Source organism: Anthonomus grandis, chromosome 5 (genome assembly GCF_022605725.1).
Source record: "Anthonomus grandis grandis chromosome 5, icAntGran1.3, whole genome shotgun sequence".
NCBI classification, from domain to species: domain Eukaryota; kingdom Metazoa; phylum Arthropoda; class Insecta; order Coleoptera; family Curculionidae; genus Anthonomus; species Anthonomus grandis.
The window spans coordinates 32,364,675-32,379,601 of NC_065550.1; positions in this window are offsets into that span (position 1 = coordinate 32,364,675).

Consider the following 14,927-nt stretch of genomic DNA (forward strand, 5'->3'; position numbering starts at 1 on the left):
AGCAGTTTTAATGGTACTAACATTATTGTTGGCGATTTTAAATTGTGATCTACTTAAACACACCTTTTATGGCAATAAAATGAAAACTCTTATATATTCAAAAGGATTTACACAAATAGTGAAAGAGCTCACAAGAATAGTTCATACAAGCCAAACTCTAATTAATTTTATTATTACAAATGATAAGCAAGTGGCACATAAGGTACATTTGATCCCTAAAATCAGTGACCACTCAATTATATTTATTTTATTTATTCAGCAAGTAAAACCACTAGCTGATCGATAGTTCTAGCCTGGACACTTATCCCCGCTTCCATCGATACCTCACAACAGAAGCCGAAATCATGCGAGGCGACGACCGCATCGCGATGGCAAAAATTCCGCGCTGGGGCACATATTTAGCGTTAATTCGAAATAATATTTTACTGCAGTTATTATTGTAGCTTATAGTAAGATTACGCATTTAAAATTTTAAACTACCAAACTATTTTGATACTCGCTTTGAGTTTTAAAAAGAATAAAAATTCGGTATTTAAATTAGGTGGGTAAATTAACAATTTTATTTTTAACTTACATTTTACAATCAATACAATTAATTTTATTTAGAATAATGCCTACCTCTTGCTGCATTCCTGGGTGCAAAAGCAATTATAAAGATACCGAGAGAGTTACCATTTTTCGTTTTCTCAATAATCCGGATCAAAAGAAAAGATGGTTAGAATGCATTGAAAGAGACGACGTAATGATAAAAGAATCATCAAGGATCTGAAAAAAACATTTTTCTGAACGTTTCATTATTCGTGAGCGATATAATGAAACGTTCAAACATGAGATGGAACAATTTTAAAGGTTTCTCGAAAAAACAGTAAAGCTGTCAGAAGATGCCTGCCCTACAATATTTGAGAATCAGCCATTCACAACCTATACCTCTACAAAAAAAAATCACGGTTCTTACAAGAGTTAGAACTTGAGCCACAAATGATAAATCAAGAAAATAAGGAACAAAAAGATTGTATAAAAACATTTAAAGAACTAACAGGTAGTATTTTGCATATAGTTCAAATAAAATTTTAGCAATTATTTAAATTTTAAAATATCTACTGATCATATCAATATGTTTTATGTTACTGAAAGTGACTTAACCAGTTTGCCAGTTATTCTTAAGGGGGTAGTGGGAGATAGAGCTGTTTGAATTTCTCATTACTGTGCTACTGGTTAAGCTCAGAAAAAATTAAAATGGATTTTTAATTTTTTTTTGTTTTTTTTTTATTATCTTCGGAATCATTCAAATTTTCGATTTTTTAAATGAGTAACAAAAATTTGGCGTAGGTACCTACCTAATTTTGTTTTCGGCATTAACATTTTTACAAAAAAGTAATACAGCAATGCAAAAACTTACCCATAGCAACCAAGATAACCCACAAAAGTGTCAAGAATAAGTTTTTAAAAATTTGTTTTTTTTTCAATAATCTTCAAAACCACATAAAATATATATATATTTTTTTATTTGGCATATTCTTTTACAAGCAATGCAACTTTGGGGTAAATTATCCATTTTCGTATTTTGAGGGTAGACGAATTTGAATTTACCGTTTATGTATTTTTCCAATAAAATAAATAATAATAAATATTTTAAACATTTATCATATACCTAAAAATACGTAATAATAAAAAAATATATTATCTTGTAAAATGTAAAATATTAGGTCCCGCGGTATCTCCACTTAGTCGTTCCACTGTACGGCGTGCGCCACCAAATCTCGGCTTCAATTTTGACGCCACGAAACCAGTGTCACGGCTAGAACTATCGATCGGCTACGGTTGATACCGTGATTTATCAAAGATTTTTAAAAAATTATAATTCTAATCATCTACAGGAAAAGCTGCTTGCTATTGACTGGAACAAGGATAGCTCTGATGTAAATTTACTGGCTGACTCTATGATTGGGGATATTGAGACGATCTTAGACTAAATGTTCCCTAAAGTCAAGATTATCCAAAAGCAAAAATATGTAAATAAAAAATGGATAACGTCTCATATTAAAAATTGTGTGCATGAAAGGGATATTTTATACAAAAGGGCTATTCTTTATAGAAGTGAGGGTGCCTGGGATGAGTATAAGGCAAAAAGAAATATTATTGTTTATAAAATTGAAGTAGAAAAGAAAAATTTTTATGCAGAATGCATGGATGAAAATAAAAACAACCCTAAGAAATTATGGAAAAATCTTAAGACTCTACTACCTCGTAAAAGGGCAAACAGTGTCCAATCAAATAAACTTTGAAGGAGAACTGGTAAATCAAGAAGTGGTTATTGTAGAAAAATTTATAAATTTTTGTAGATCGTATCATTCAAAATATTCCACAATCTCCAAATATGATAACTTAGTTTACCAGGGCCCCTGGACCTAATAAGATCTTTTCCGAGTTTAAAAAAATTTCAATGAAAAAATGAAAGAAATTCTAAAAAACCTGAAAAACGTAGGAGGAGGTAAGAGTGGTATATCCAAGGCTGTGCTGCCTGATGTATCTTATGCTGTACGTGACCATATGTTTCCAGAATCCTGGAAACTGTCTACTGTTATTCCTGTTCCAAAAGTACAAAATACCGTTAATCACAATAAATTCAGACCCATTAACACCGTACCTGTCTATGAAAAGCTCCTTAAGCTCTCTGATTTTCTCAGAGCCATTGACAGCGATAACTATATTTTAGCCGTATTTTTTGATTTTAAAAGAGCTTTTGAAATTATTAATAGGAATATTTTAATTCAAAAATTAAAAATATTGGGAGTTAAGGGTACAGTCTTAAACTGGTTTAAATCTTATCTATGTAACAGAGTCTAACGTGTTAAATATGTTAGTTGTCTGTCTCGTGTTCTTGATGTTATGTTTGGTGTCCCACAAGGCACAGTGTTAGGTCCATTATTGTTTACACTATATATTAATGATATGATAGAAGTAGTCAAAAAATGTAAAATTGTTTTATTTGCAGATGATACCATGATTTACACAGTTGGTAAAAATTTTAATGAACTGGTATCTAATATAAACACTGATCTTAAACTTATTTGGCTGGCTCTGCCACAATAAACTGAGTTTAAATACCAATAAATCAAAATTCTGTGTGTCTAACAGAAAATCAAAATTGAGCCAGGTAGACATTGACGCTATAGACACTATTGTAGATGGAGAAAAAATTATTTTTGAAAAGGAAATAAAATACTTAGAGACTATTTTGGACGCAAGCCTAAACTTTCATGCGCATGCTAATTACATCATGAGGAAGTTTTTAAAGAAAGTTGGATTTATAGCACGCATAAGAAAAAATCTATCAATGCACAGAAAACTAGTGCTTTATAATGCTATTGCCCTTCCCCATCTGCAATTCTGTTCGACATTATTATTATTATTGAATTTACCCCAATATATAAAAAAAACAGTTTGAAATTATATAAAATAGAGCTATGAGACTGATCCTTAAATGTAATCGTTATACCCCCGTTGTGTGAGCCACACAACCGTTCTTAGGTTTTCATCGAGACGAGATTTTAACAAACTCTCGTCTTGATGTTTTTTTCGAAGACAATTTCTCGATCTCAATTCGAGATTCTCGAAATTTTGAGAGTCTCGAATGTGTTAAAAACAATTACATATAATTTAAACAAACAATCGATTATTATTAAAAAATATCATGTTGTATATAAAGATTATACTAGATTTTTTTTTCTGTAAAAATATACTTAAAAAAAAATACAGAGCTATAGGTATATTATGAACTAAATACTACATGCCATAATAAGATATTATTGAATCATCGGTAAAATACTTCACATGATGTAACTTTCTCTATATAAACAAAACTTCGCAAACCGTAACCAAAAACTTCGAAATTGCATATCATAGAGTTAAATTTAACAAAAATATCTAAAAAATATAAAAAACTTCCTAAACAAAAAAATGCAAAAAAACGCAAAATTTGACCCAAAAATAAAAACATATTGTTTAAAAAAGTACAAATCCAAACGAATCGTTTATTTTTTAATAATTATATTTTATCCATAGGTAGGTATTATTATTTTAATAGGCGCGGTAAAAAATCCATTTTAGTCACAGAACACTTAAATCTATTAAACAATAAAACGCTTTTAATTGATTATGCTTAATAATTAATTATTTTTCATAAAGAGGTTATATTTTCATTTATAATAATGTATTTTGCTCTGATCGTTTGGGTTTAGTGCAGAAATAAACATTTATGTGCGTACCTTTCCAAATACTTATATTGATACAACTTCTTTTCTTTTGGACACAAGATCTACTAAATTAAAGAGAATAGCATGTTTTTTTTTAATGGGTCTTAAAGAGAAGGACAAATAATGATGTTGGTTGTTTTTTTAAATCTTTTTACATATTAGCTGAGTTTGAAGGTCCGAAAAATGCCCCGTTTTTTCACGCGATTTTCAAACTGAGCGGGGCCTCTTATCTTAATAATTATCGTTATGTCTTTTACAACAATAATTAATAGGTTTTATAGCTGACACCTGCAGAAGCGGCGGCGGCGCAGCGGCACGCTTTTGTATGGCAATTTAAAAGTTTTTAAAACATTATCCAATTCATTTCAAGGCCAAAAATACTGCACCCTACTTATGGTCGTTTTAGGAGTTAATATGCTTCTAGATAAATTGGAAACCTGGACTTTTGGACTGGATAATTGTCTAAATAGGAATACAATGGACGAAAAAGTTATAGAAGCTCTTCAAGCAGCAAGGGATAAAATCGTCAAACACTAATCAAAAACCACTTGGATATATTGCATTGCATTAATATTGGATTCACGACATAAGACTGAGACATTTAACTTTACGAACTGGGGAAAAAACTTAAAACAAGAAGCCATAACTAAATTATAAAACTTGTATAAAGAAATGTATTACGTTAGTTCTAATATTGATATTCCTTTAGCATCTCAACCTTTCACCGATGATATTGATGACAATACTGATGATCTTAATCTCCAAAGTTTGTTTGAAAAAAGCAATGGCGACAGAGAGAACTGGAGAAAAGAAATTGATGAATATTGTTTATCTAAGAGAGCTGAAGGCAATCAAGATATTTTAGAGTGGTGGAGAAAGAAGCCATCGAAAATGGCTCGTGATTTTTTAGGTATACAAGCCACTTTAGTTCCTGCAGAAAGACTGTTCTCAAGGGCAACACTGACAATTACAAAAGAACGAAGCCGATTGACTGGAGAATCGAGAAATCGAGAAATCTCGACTTTCGAGAATCTCGTGAAACCCCCTTGTTGTGTCTGTGTTAAACGTCCTAGGTATGTTGTCCGTGAACCGAAGAATTATGTTTAACGTTTATCTGTTTATTTTTAAATTAAAACATCGTCTGCTACCAGACTATATTTGTGATAAATTGACAATTTTTAGTAATGTTCACAATTATCATACTTGTAACCGAACAGATTTCCTAGTTGACAGATGTAATACAACTCAGTTGCTCAAGTCAATATTATATAGGGGCTTAATAGAATTCAATAGGTTACTGGCTAGTCTTATATCCTGTGATAGTTTTAACGTGTAAAAGTAAAAGGCTCTTGAGAAAATTTGTTCTAGAGATTTAGTATTTGTCTTTTTTATCTTTATTCTGTGTGATGAATTTTATATTCTGTGTTATATCATTATACGTTTTATTTTGTAGGTTTAAATTATTTTATGTCATTTTAAGTTTTATTTATTATTTATTTACGTTTAGCTTAAGATTTTATTTATATGAATTTATTTTTGCATTGTATATGTTTGTTTTTGTTACCTTTTTTTTAATTTCCACTCATATGTGAATGCATAATCTTAAACATATTTGTTTGCCAACAATACTCGTACCTTATACCAGCACTATTATTGTAATATTATCCTTATTTTTTGGTTTTGTTTTGGTTTTTAATTTTAGTTTATTAGTTTTTAATACTACATTAAATGTCATACTATGTATTTTATTTTTATGTAGCAGATTTTGCTAAATAAATAAAGATTATAGATTATAAAAGGTTGTAAAAGAAATATGTAATGGGGAGTGAGGTACATTTAAGTTATGCTTAAAAATAGATTTTTTTAATATTCTGAGCTCATTTTATCAAAAAAAAACTCTGATAAAACAACAAAATATGTAATATGAAAATGCAAAACATTCCTCTACATCAAAAGTGCATAGTAACGAAAAATTATGGAAACTGCCGGAGTTTACTTAGTTACCACTTTACCGTATCGACGAAGTTTCAACGTTCCTTTTATTTTCTACCTGAACATCGGAAGTCGTTCCTTTTTCTTCAACAAACTAAAATGGCTGCATTTTTACTACGGAATCGCGATCGCGAGAATGCACTTTTCCTGTTTCGCATCTCGATTATGCCGTTTACCAATGATTTCGCCTTCCCCTTTTTTGTTGTTTTAGGAAGTAGCATGGAAATCGGAGCGGGTCTTTTGCATATAAAACGGAAACTCCTTTTTAGTTACAGGTGATCGTTTTTGAATTAAACGAAAAAGAGTGTAATAACATTTTTGTTTTAATTTGATATATATTGGGACAGTTTCACGGTCACGTCCAGAACAAATATTTTCCAGAAAGCTTTTACCAACAATCCAGGATCTAAAAGTGAAAAAGTGACCCCACTTAAGAGATCAAATAACTACGGTCAAGGCAGCGAAAAAAAATCGTCCGGAGAAATACTTTCAATTACGCCGTCCCCTCTTGGATCTATTAAGGCCTAAGGCGTTTCATAAAATTAATGTTTCACCATTTGTATAGACGTCACCTACACTTTGGCCCTTATTTCTTCCACTTATACCACTCCAAAAAATACAGCAATGTTAAGTTACACAAGACTTAAGTAATCGTAACGACTATTTAGCGGAAACTCATTAGCAACGATGGCATATGATGTATTCTGACAAGCGACCAGGCGAAACTCGACTTACGAAACTCATTACGGTGCATTTTCAGGGTTTTTAGTTAAGTTTCCGGGTCCCTCCGTGCCAGTTAGTTTGCCATAGTTCCGGAGCGAAAGCTGTAACAGATGCCTCTTAAACCAATTAGCGATGTATTTTACGGAGCGTTTATAAAAGGGTTAATGGGTATTAGGAGGTATTTGTTAGGTTGGGTCTGATTAGGTCTATTATTGAGTTTCACTTTGACCCTATTTACTTTAAGCCGAGATCCTAATTTAGGTGTTTTTGACGTCATAAAACGACAGGTTTTAAAAGACTAACATGTGAATTTTTGTATATTTTTTATCTACTTACTTAGATCTCTTTGTATACCAATTTTATAAGCGGTACATCCTTAGGATAAATAGCAAACATAAGCTAAAAAAATTCTAGTTATTATAGGAAATGTCATGACTCTAACTGTCTTGGTTCTCAAGTTATGCCACATTTAAATTTTTCTTATTTGCCAGGCAATTTAGGTCATTTTTTAGTTCTATTTGGATGTTAAAGTCTTTCTAATTCTCTTCCACTTTTATTTGGTTTTTTCCCATTTTCTTGACAATTTGGTAATTTTTCCTGGGATAATTTTTGTTTCTTCCAGACAAATTTCCTGATTTTCCTCCTGTTAAAAAAATTATTTTATTCCTACTAAATCGAATTATTTATATAATACAACGATGGTTCTGGTTAAAGATGGTACAAAAATTGCTTTTACAAAAAAAAAATCTTCTATCCAATCTAGTTCAGGCATATCAATTTAGTACAATTTCAGGTAAGAATTTTTTACGTTTTCCAAGCTATCTAAGTAATTTTTTATGTCATTCCAGGCATTGAAATAAACTTTAAGTTTTTCTAGTATCTTGAATTTTTAAGGCTTTTGCAGTTATTTTAAATGCGTTTGTCTAGAAAATTGCAAAAACTGTTCATGTCTCATAGACCTATAGAGGCATTTTTAACAATATTTCAGGCATTTATATGTTTTTTTCTCATAGAGGGACTAATTCTTTTCCACGACTTTTTTTTCACAATTTTTTGTTTGGCAAACTTTTGCACTCATCTTTCAGCCATTTGAATTTTTTCATTCTTAATTAATTTTTATGTCTTATCCAGGTATTTGAAATCATAACAACTTTTTATATTTCCAGACTATCCGAATGTTTTTGCATCTTATTCCAAGTTTTTCGAGGCACTTTTTTATTTTAAAATAATTTCGAGATTTTCTAGGTACTTAATATACATTTTTCCAAGTCCACAACGTATCTTAAACTAAAAAATTATTTATTTTTTTAGGTTCTATGAGTGTTTTTTTAACTTATTCCAGGCATTTGGAATCAGTTTGTAAAGACAATTTTCTGGAATAAACTTATATATATTTTCAAATGCCTGGAATAAAATTAAAAATGACACATAAAATTTCGAAAATATGAAAAATCATTCAATAATATAAAAAAAAATTCCAGGTACCTGGAATAAAATTAAAATCATTTAGAATGTCTGTTAAATTTTCATTTTGAAATAATTTTAAGATTTTCGAGGCACTTAAAATACATTTTTCTCTTTAGTCCTCAAAGGTATTTTAAAGTGAAAAATAACTTATTTTTTAGGTTCTATGGGTGTTTTTTTAACTTATTTCAGGCATTTGGAATCAATTTGTAATGACAAATATCTAAAATAAAGTTACATATCTTTTCAAATGGCTGGACTAAAGTTAAAAATGACACATAAAATTTCGAAAATATGAAAAATCATTCAATAAGATAAAAAAATATTCCAGATACCTGGAAAAAATTAAAATCACTTAGAATGTCTGTTAAATTTTCATTTTAAAATAATTTTAAGATTTTCCCGGCACTTAAAATACATTTTTGTCCCTAGTCCTCCAAGGTATCTTAAAGTGAAAAATAGAGTGAATAATGAGTGTTTTTTTAACTTATTTCAGGTATTTGGAATCAATTTGTAATGACAAATACCTGGAATAAACTTGCATATCTTTTTAAATACCTGGACTAAAGTTAAAAATTACACATAAAATTTAGAAAACACGAAAAATCATTTAATAAGATTTCAAAAATATTCCTGGAAAAAAAAAATACTTAAAAGGTATATTAAAAAAAATCAAATTTAAGTCCTACCTGTAATATAAGGAGATTGAATGACTCGTTATTGAATGATTCGTTAATCACCTGTAATAAGGTGATTAACGAATTTGAACCAAATACAGGCAACAGGTATAATTTTATAGTGATCGTAGATGATTTCTGGATCTTAAATAGACATTTATGGCGATTTAAGTGTCAAAAGTCCACTTTTTCACTTTCTACCACATCTCACCTTTTAGAAACATTCTGGATTGCCCAAAATTGTTACTTTTCCAACGTATTTGGGTCATAAACAGACAAGAACTATAATTTTATAGCGGTCATAGTTGATTTCTGGATCTCAAATAGACATTTATAGCGATTTAAGGGTCAAAAGTCCACTTTTTCACTTTCTACCGCATCTTACCTTCCAGAAACATTCTAGATTGCCTAAAATTATCACTTTTTCAACGGATTTGGACTAAATACAGACAAGTGATATAATTTTATAGTGATCGTAGATGATTTCTGGATCTCAAATAGACATTTATAGCGATTTAAGGGTCAGAAGTCCACTTTTTCACTTTCTACCACATCTCACCTTCTAGAAACATTCTGGATTGCCCGGAATTGTTATTTTTCCAACGTATTTGGGTCAAATACAGACAAAAAGTATAATTTTGTAGCGATCATAGATGATTTCTAGATCTCAGACAGACGTTTATGGCGATTTAAGTGTCAAAAGTCCACTTTTTCACTTTCTACCACATCTCACCTTCCAGAAACATTCTGGATTGCCCGGAATTGTTGCTTTTCCAACGTATTTGGGTCAAATACAGACAAAAAGTATAATTTTATAGCGATCATAGATAATTTCTAGATCTCAGACAGACATCTATGCCGTTTTAAGTGACAAAAGTCCACTTTTTCACTTTCTACCGCATCTCACCTTCCAGAAACATTCTGGATTGCCTAAAATTGTTACTTTTTTAACGGATTTAGATAAAATACAGACGGGAGGCATAATTTTATAGCGATCGTAGATGATTTCTGGATCTCAAATAGACATTTATGGCGATTTAAGACTCAAAAGTCCACTTTTTCACTTTCTACCGCATCTCACCTTCCAGAAACATTCTGGATTGCCCGAAATTGTTACTTTTCCAATACATTTGGATCAAATACAGACAAAAAGTATAATTTTATAGCGATCATAGATGATTTCTGGATCTCAGATATACATTTATACCGACGTAGGGGTCAAATGTCCACTTTTTCACTTTCTACCGCATCTCACCTTCCAGAAACATTCTGAATTGTCTGGAATTGTAACTTTTTCAACGAATTCGGACCAAATACATATAAGAGGTATAATTTAATAGCGATCATAGATGATTTCTGGATCTCAGAGAGACATTTCTGTCATTTTAAGGGTCAAAAGTCCACTTTTTCACTTTCCAACGCATCTCACCTTCCGGAAACATTCTAAATCGCGTAGAATTATTACTATTCTAACGTATTTGAACCAAATACAGACGAAAGGCATAATTTTAAAGCGATCGTACATGATTTCTGGATCTCAGATATACATTTATACCGACATAGGGGTCAAAAGTCCACTTTTTCACTTTCTACCGCATCTCATCGTTCAGAAACATTCTGGATTGCCTGGAATTGTTACTTTTTCAACGGATTTGTACCAAAAACAGACGAAAGGCATAATTTTATAGCGATCATAGATGATTTCTGGTTCTCAGAGAGACATTTCTGTAATTTTAAGGGTCAAAAGGCCACTTTTTCATTTTCTACCGCATCTTACCTTCCCGAAACATTCTGGATCGCCTAGAACTATTATTATTCTAATGTACTTGAACCAAATACAAATAAGGAGCATAATTTTATAAGAATCATAAATGATTTCTGATTGTCAGATAGACATTTATCCCGATTTAGACATAAATAAAAGGGCGGTATTTTCAATTTTGTTCCAGGCATTTGGAACCACGGGTATTTCATAAAATATCTAGCCTTATGCAGCACGCCCTTTATATGCGTACAATAGAACCCCTATTAACAAACTAATTTATTACTTATAATAATTTCATAATAATATAGAATTTCCAAACATGCTCCAACATTTCCAGTCAAAAAAAATTTAAATCAGTGCTTTCAGACAGTTGAACTCAGGTTTTCAGATTTTCCCATTTTCTTGTTAATTACGTGGACTTTTTTAGGTGTTTGACAGAGTTCTGGATAGAATTGGGTACTGATATATAAATGGTTCTGGTGACAAAATTGGTTCTTAACGTCCTGTTTAGTTTTGAGAAAAATTAAATTAAATGAATTCAAAACATCGTATCTGTATTGCGCTATTAAATACTACTTTTTGGTTTAATCGTAAAGTAAAATTAAGAGTGATGTTACGTATAGAGTTTTTACCTTAAAATACTTGTTTTTATTTCATGTTATAACATATAAACATATATTTTAAAATACATGTTTTCAGTTAATATTCATGCTACTAATCATCCTATTTAATATTTAAATATATATCGAATTAAATTTTCTTAGTATTACACACATTCTGTTGTCTTTTAGACATTTGCCGTAAATAAATATTTAATGCAAAACAAACCGGTGACCTTGCACAGTTAAATAAAACGCGTTCGGTAACAAAACAAAGCAATTCGGCCCCAATAAAAACAACCCCGAGGTGTATAAAATAACCACAATTGAGATTCTATAGCACTTAACAAAATTAATGTGGTCTTTTTCCGAGCTCCTAAACCTTTTTTCGCTACGAACAAATTCGGTCTGGAATAGATTTTTGCACCTGGGGACTCGTCGTAATAAAAAATAAAAGAAGAGTTAAATTTACATTTTTAAATTGAATCGTTTTACAAGCGATCGTCTCGAGAAGGGGGTTCAAGGGCCCCAAAAACGTCACCGGAATAATTACTGTGCAACTTCGGTCAGCAATATCAATATCCATAAATCTACAAGAGAGTGCTAAAATAATGAATGACAAACAGTATTCCCGACCTGTCCGCTGAGATACACGAGCTATCCAGGATTTTCCCGACTATCCCGAATGAGTTTCATGTATATCTGGTTAAAGTGTGCTGCTGCTGAAGGTTCGTACACATTTGCGGCCCTATCTAGATTTACATTAAATTATTAGTTAGAGATTTTAATGGATGAAGGTTGCTGAATTTGAAAGGGTTATAGTATATAGATATAGTAGGAATTTAAATTCGTTATCATAATAAAGCGATAGGGATATAGTTGGTCATTATATTTTTCCCTTCATAACGCCGCCATTGTAAGAAAGAATGATGCTGTAAAAATGCTTCCGAAAATGCATTGTGTATGTAGCGTGCACCATGAATATGAATCGCGGCCAAATTCAAATAATATGCCAACGAAAAAGCTGTTTCCATAAAGAGAAATACTCTTTCCGGCCCGTGATTACATACACTGAATTTTAATATCAGTTTGACGCCCATTTGTAATGCCCGTATGTGATTTATATCTCTTTGGGGTTGGAAAATAATAATTCTTGTCGAGGTGTAAGGGTTAAAATATTTTTAATTCGGGTATAAATTACGGCTACGGCATATTTCCAGTGTTTGTGTCTTAAAAATCATTGTGGCTGCAACTTTTGTAATAACTTGTTATTATGTTAGATTGTTATTAACTAAGATATTCAATTTACAAAGATAGTATACAATAATTTTTTAAATTCTAAAGAACAAGGCATAAGCTACTCTACTGAATCCTGTTCATTCAGGGATACCAATTAAACCTAAAATTAATAAAAAGAGAATTACCTACACCATAACAAGTTAAAGAAAATACGTGTAAAAAAACTATTCTACTAAGGTTATTCATTATTTATCAAGTATCTTTTAAAATTGGATTTAAATTTGGTTTCATTATAATTTGCTACTATTTACGCTGATAAAGAATTATTTAATTTTATGGCATTTTACGTAAATAAAAATTTAAAATATGGCAATTATTATACAGGGTGTCCCAAAAAAGAGTGTCAAGCGAGTGCCCAGAGATAGAGCAACTCTAGGGGAATCCCAATCACCCCCATGTATATCATCCGTTTTTCTTAGTTTAGGAGTTAATACATTTTTTGTGATTTTTTAGTATTATTCGACTTTTATGCTTATTTCTGCTATATTCATAGTAAGTAGGTAAGGCGAATGCCTGATTTTTATTTTATTATTTAGATAAAAGTTGACTCTGACAAGAACAAAGATAATTTGATCCAGAAATAAAAATATTACTTACAAAGATAAATAAATTGTGACATAAAAAATAAAAGTAAAAGAAGTTCAACAAAGTTAAAGGCGTTTTAAAAATTACAGCATTTTTTTTTCAAAACATAATTATTTAAGAAACCTTATCGGTCTATCAGCTTTTCACCATAAAAAATTCATTGGGCTACCCTTATCGCATCTTATCTAAATAACAGTAAAAAGGTAAACAAAAAAAGATTTACTAATAAATGAAATAAAGCAAAAAGTGTTTTAATCAATTTATCTTTAATTATTACATAAAGTTTTCAAAATGACGACCTTGTTGTTCAATACAAATAATCAGTCTAAATGCTAATCTGTCATTTTTTACGGTTTGTTTTGCTTCATTAATTTTTATTCTTAGTTCTTCTAAGTTTCTTGACTCTTGAGCGTACACGACCTCTTTTTAGTAACCCCAAACAAAAAAATCAATTGGGTTTAAGTCCGGTGACCTGGGAGGCCACTGAATTGGTCCACCTCGACCGATCCACTTGTGTCTAAATTGCCTATTCAGATATTCTCAAACATTTATCGCATAATGGCAAGAAGCCCCATCGTTCTGAAAAAACATGTCTCTCCTTATCTCCAAATCAACAGCTCATGGAGATTTTCTGTTAAAAAAGTTTAAATAGATTAGAATTAAAATTTTTGTAAGCAATATTTTAATTTCTGGATCAAATTATCGTTGTTCTTGTCAGAGCCAACTTTTATCTAAATAATAAAATAAAAATCAGGCATTCGCCTTACCTATTTACTATGAATATAGCAGAAATAAGCATAAAAGTCGAGTAATACTAAAAAATCACAAAAAATGTAATAACTCCTAAACTAAAAAAAGTCGGATCATATACATGGAGGTGATTCGGATTCCCCTAGGGTTGCTCTATCTCTGGGCGCTCGCTTGACATTCTTTTTTGGGATACCCTGTATATCTGCTTTAGAAGGAATAATGTTCTAATAATCCGATACAATTTTCAAATTATCTTCAAGAAAATCCTTTTTAGTGCCTAAAATTATGTTATTTAATTTAACAGGGTTAAGATTGAGATTGGACTCTGAGGCAAATTTTTCAAGTAAATTTATATCTTGATAATGAATGAACCTTAGAATACTCCATTTTCTTAAGATTTTCTTGATAAATAAACTGCGAAGTTTATTAAATAAAAATTGTGAATTTTTACATGTTCGTATATCCATAGCTTCCAAATTCACTTTGTATTTTTCTAAGTAGTATTTTGTTTTTAATTACACTGGGTTAAAAAAACTTTACTTTTTATGGATATAAATAACATACTTTAATTATTAAATGGTATGCATAATTAATAGATATATAAAACTATTTGTCTAGGCTAATTAAATTAAAATAAAATTATGCATAACTTAAATGGATACAAAGAGCATTTACTAATAGAAATCATTTATTATTTGAAAATATGCTTTTAATTTAATTAATTATAAACGAAATTAAATCAATATTAAGGTAAAATACACAAATAGATTTATGACAACTCCTGCTGACGAAAGTAGGTTAGATTTTCATAAAATTT